This window comes from Gossypium arboreum, chromosome 6 (assembly GCF_025698485.1).
Source record: "Gossypium arboreum isolate Shixiya-1 chromosome 6, ASM2569848v2, whole genome shotgun sequence".
NCBI classification, from domain to species: domain Eukaryota; kingdom Viridiplantae; phylum Streptophyta; class Magnoliopsida; order Malvales; family Malvaceae; genus Gossypium; species Gossypium arboreum.
The window spans coordinates 39,867,139-39,873,138 of record NC_069075.1 but is presented as its reverse complement, the minus strand read 5'-3'; positions in this window follow the sequence as shown (position 1 = coordinate 39,873,138).

Below are 6,000 nucleotides of genomic sequence, written 5' to 3'. Positions count from 1 at the left end.
ATTTTGGGTCACTATAAGAGTAAAAAAGGGGTCAGCTAGGCTTAAGATTTGAAGAAATTCAATAAAAATCGATTTTCGAGCTTAGGGGTGAAATGGTCATTTTGCCAAAAATGTGAATTTATGATTGCTTAAATTTATTTAGAGGTTAAATGAGTAAATTTCATTATTTTAGATCAAGAAACACGAAAACTGGACTTAGACTAGGGGAAGGCCAAGCAAGTAGAGTAAATCGTCTAATTACCTACATTTTGTAATCTGATGTAAGTTGTATGTTAATAATGCAACTATATTGTTATGATGTGTAATTGAATTGATATTGCATAAATTGTTTTGATTGTGAATTTGAGTATGCATGTTGAGAAATTAATGAAATAAAGACTCTTGGTTGAACATTAGGAATAAATTTGTGTATTCATGCCATGACATTGGGTGATATGTGTACTAGTGTAAGACATGCCTGGGACATGCATCGGCCACATTATGAGAATCAGTGTAAGACATGTCTGGGACATGCATCGACATTGAGACGAGAGTTAGTGTAAGACATGTGTTGTAACGCCCCCACGCCGGAGACCATCACCGGAGTCGAGCTTGAGGGGTTACCGAACATAATTTATCAATTTAAGAACTTCAAATCATTTGTTTCTACATTCACAGCTTTCTAGCTACTCGCGTCACAGTTACAAGAAAAATCATATCTCGAGATACGAAACTCGAAATCAAGATCCGTAAATTTTCCCTGAATCTATACTCATATATCTATTTACTAATTTTTTTAATAGAATTTTTTATTGGTCCAATTAGTACAGTTTATTAATTAAAGTATCCCCTATTTCAGGGTTTGACTGCTCTGACCTCTGTGTATTACGAATCAGATATATCTCTATACAAAATTTCAATGACTATGAGGTTTGTTTCTATTAAAACTAAACTCAATAAGGAATCTGTACATATAAATAACAACTTCTAATTATTTTAGTAAAATTTATTATGAATTTTTAAACTCAGAACAGGGGATCCAGAAATCACTCTGGCGCTGTTTCGTAAAAGTTTAAATATCTCATAAAATATAATTTATATTCTTGTTTTGTTCAATCCATATGAAAATAGACTCATTAAGCTTCAATTTCATAACTTACTCATCATTTAGTTCTATTTATACTATTTTTAGTGATTTTTCAAATTCATGTTATTGCTGCAGCAATATTCTATTTTAAGGCAAGTTTCATCTTTCCATGAATTTTTATGAACTAGATAACCTGTTAAACTTCCATGATATTAAACATGATCTAAATTAGCCATCACCATGACTTATCAATATCAAACATTTTCTCAACCAAACATGGCCATATCATAAAATTATTTACACAAAATAGGTATATTGCTATACATGCCATACTTAAGTAATTGTACAAGCCATTTACCAAGATAAAAGTCCTTTGGATAGTGTGATCGAACTTTCGACCTGTTCCGATTCCTGAGCCGGCTTGTTCAAAACTACAGTGAATGAAAAGGAAGGAGTAAGCATATATGCTTAGTAAGTTCATATGTAAATAACAAGTAACATAACAATACAAATATACCAAACAACTTTAGCATGGTACCACCAAAACATACATCACATCTTTAAACATCATTCATCATCTTACCACCTTATCGTTGTTGTATCTATTTTCAACCCGAGGGTTAAGAACATACCTGTCCAAAGTGTCCATTTCACAACACTTACCCAAAACGTCACTTATATCTTAAGTGCTCTTCCATTAAACTAGAAATTTCACCGTTGAACACATCGAATATAACTTCGGATACATGGATAATTTGCACATAAGTGCCACATATGTAATCAAGAAATCATGTAACCCGCCCCTAAGTGAACTCGGACTCAACTGAACGAGCTCGGGCGTTCGCATCCATAAATGAACTCGGACTCAACTCAACGAGTTCGGATGCCTAGTTACATCTCACGAACTCGGACTCAACTCAACGAGTTCGGACATTTGCATCCATAAGTGAACTCGGACTCAACTCAACGAGTTCGGATGCTCAAGCATCCTAGTGACATGTCACTTGTATCCTAATCTATTCCTAAGGTTCAAACGGGCTTTTCCTCGATCTCACATTTGCCGTCTTCCATGGAATATCGGGCCGATACTCTCGTAGCAATTCATATTTATCAAGTATTAAACATAATTTGCATATTACTCAACATTAACCACAAAGCATAATATTTCACGATTAAAAATCAGCATATCATATAATTAACATTAATAACTTAAAAAAACATTTATGCTACATTATTTACACATGAACTTACCTTGGTACCAAAATATAAAGATTTTGCAATTTAGTCCACAATCTTTTCTTTTCCTCGATCACGACTTGAATCTCGTTTTTCTTGATCTATAATACCAAATTAATCGTATTTAATACATACATTTATCAAAACAGCATTTAATACTGAACTTTAAAAAATTACACTTTTGCCCTAAACTTTTGCATAATTACACTTTTGCCCCTAGGCTCTGGAATTAAACTTTATTCCTTATTCTTATGTTTTATAACATACTGATCACTTTTCCTTCTATGGCAACATCAAATTCTCTCTAACATATACTTGTGACTATTAGGTATTTTTGCCGATTAAGCCCTTTTACTCGTTTTCACTAAAAACCGAGTAGCACAAGTTGTCTAACATAATTTAAAACCCCATATTCTATCGTAAAACATCAAAATACACAAATTTCACCTATGGGTATTTTTGCAAATATAAACCCTAGGTTGAATTATTGCTAGCATAAGCTTAATCGAGCTTCCGGGATTCCAAAAGCGTAAAGAACATTAAAAGCGGGCTTGGAATCACTTACTATGGAGCTTGGAAGCTTGAAACAAACCCTAGCTATGGAGAACCCTTGAAATTTCGGCCTAATGAAGAAGATGGACAAAAATTGGCTTTTAATTTTGCTTTTAATTCATTTTAATAACTAAATGACCAAAATACCCTTACTACTAATCTTTCCAAAAATTCCTTCCATGTCCTAATTTTGTCCATGAACTTAAAATTGGTCAAATTGCTATTTAAGACCTCCTCATTAATATTCCAAAACAATTTCATACTAAAAACTTCTAGAATGCAAGTTTTGCAACTTATTCGATTTAGTCCCTACTTTCAATTTAAGCACTTTAGGCATATAATTTCATCACGAAATTTTCACACAATCATGCAATCATATCATAAACATCAAAATCATTGTAAAATAATTATTTCTATCTCGGATTTGTGGTCACGAAATCACTATTCTGATTAAGCCCTAATTCAGGATATTACAACTCTCCCCCCCTTTTAAGGATTTTCGTCCTCGAAAATCTTACCGGTAAACAGGTGTGGGTATTGGTTTCTCATAGTTTCTTTAGGTTCCCATGTAGTCTCTTCTACCCCATGCTTTTGCCACAACACTTTTACAAGTGCAACACTTTTATTTCTTAGTTGTTTGACTTCTCGAGCTAAAATCTTAATCGGTTCTTTTTCATAAGTCATATCCGATAGCAGTTCAATTTCTGTCGGTGAAATTATATGTGAAGGATCCGAACGTGTGACACCCCTAATTTGACCCTAGTCGAAAGGTGGTTTCGGGACCACAAAATCGAGTCATAAAAATAATTAGCCGTCATATTTTATGACTATTATATGTGAATACGAATGTGTGAAAGTTTTAAGCTTTGATTTAGTAAATTGCATGTGAATTTAGTCAATAGGACTTATGTGCGACACTTTTGAAATGTGATAGGTCAAAATATAAGGATCTATTAGTGCATGAAATAAAAGGGGGACTTGCATGTCAATTTCCCCTAATTTGGTAGTGGCCCATGAGCATGAGAGGGACAAAATGTTATGGGGTGAAACATGTTGGAAACATGTTGTGTTAGTGTGTTAGGGAGAAAGAATAAAATAAAGGGGTTAGTAATAAAGAAATGAAAAGGGAGGGTGATGAGAAAAACAAAAAAAAAAGGTTGTCTCATCCAAGTTCCCCCATTGCCGTGACTTGAGAAGCAAAAGAAAAGAAGAAATCGGTTCTTCTTAGTGAAATGAAAAGAAGAAGAAAGGAATGAAGCTAGAAAGGAGAGGCAGTGCATGTAGTGGAAAACCATGGAATTTGTTTGCTTAGAAGTTAAAATTTTCAAGTAGAAGGTAACTCTTCTAAACTCTCCCTTGCCCATAGCTTTTAGTTGACAAATTCTGGTTGCATTGTTGATTTGAGCTTGACGAATATGTGGGAGAAGAGAAGATTCTCTTTTCTAGTTGCAAATGTTGCATGTCTAGTAGATGAAGAGTTTCTCACTTGTGTTAAAAGAATCTAGTGAATGCTTGTGTTGTTATAATCTATTTTTGTAACTTTGGGGTTGATTGTATTTAGCTAACAAGGTAGGAGAAGGTGGTAGTAGACAAGGAAAGAGCAAATTGAATAGGTGGAATCGGTGTTGGGAACCTTGGTGAGTTTTCCTTGAACTTTTATTTTCTTGTGTTTGATAATTGTTGAAACCGTTAAATTGCTGTCCGAATTTTACCTTGTTGGTATCGTTAATTGCTGCCCTGTTCATGCTGTCTAAATGTTGTACTATTAATGCTGTCCGAATCAGCCTCCGAACGTGATATATTACAGCAATTAAGCCAAGTGTTATGGGTCCTCTTAGGCTGCCCACAACGCAACCTTTCAATACTAATGTTACCATGAATTAACCTTCAATTGATGGTGTGGTGTATGATCTCATAACTCGGTTTGGTATTGAGATAAAGATTAAATGATATGTGATTGTTAAGTGAATAATATTAGTTAAGTACTTAAGCAAATCTATTGTTTTACTTAAGCTTAAGAGCAAAGAGATCAAAGTCGGATAGGGGAAAAGAGAGTAAACGAATAGCCGTGGACATCTAATCGTCGACCACTCCCGAGGTAAGTTTTAAGTATTAAACATTGAGTAAATTCAATCATATTAGGACATAATGAGTTGATTTAATAAGATATGATGTGGCCATGATATGTCTTAAACTCAAATGGTAAGTTCATAAGTGTTTGGACTTGGAAATTTAAGAGCAAAATGTAATAGTTTGCTTGGGACAGCAGCAGTAACGTGATTTTAGAAAATCACTATAAATTTTTTGTGTGGAATTATAGGCTGAATAAAATATGTAATCAAAGCTTAGTTGGTCTAGTTTCCTATAAAAGAGACCGTGGAAGCAAAGAAATTTCCTATAAAGAGATATTTAAAGTTGTGTGGGACAGGGTCAGAATGACATCGAAATCCCCTGTTCTGTTTTGAGAAAATCACTATAATTTGTACAAAAATGGTTACAAGATAAAATTTATATGCTTAGACTCCTTAATGAGTCTAGTTTCAAATGAAATCAAATAGAACATACTTTGAATTCTGTACAATGATAATTTTGATTCGTAGTGAAGACTGGTCAGGTTAGTCAAACAGTGAAACAGGGAAACTTTAAGAAAAATCTGGTATTGATTGGCCAAACCAAAATTCTGAAAAATTTATAGATGGAAGATATACGAGTCTATATTCAGGAAAAATTAACGGCACTTCATTTGGAGTTTCGTAGCTCCATTTATGAATAATTTAATGACTGTTGCTCAGGAAAAACAGCTTGTGCTGAATTTGGGATTTTGTTGTAAACCTTAATAAAACCATTTGAGTTGCTTATAAGCCATTGCTGAAATTGATATACAAGTTAAATATATATATGTGTGGTAAAGCCAAATGGCTAGTGTGAAATATGTATGTGATATATGTGTGGTAAAGCCAAATGGCTAGTGTGAAATATGTATGTGATATATGTGTGGTAAAGCCAAATGGCTAGTGTGAAATATGTATGAGATATATGTGTGGTAAAGCCAAATGGCTAGTATGAAACATGTATGAGATGTATATATGTGATAAGGCGAATGGCCGATGTGATGAATGTCAAAGTGTATATAAGTGATAAGGCCG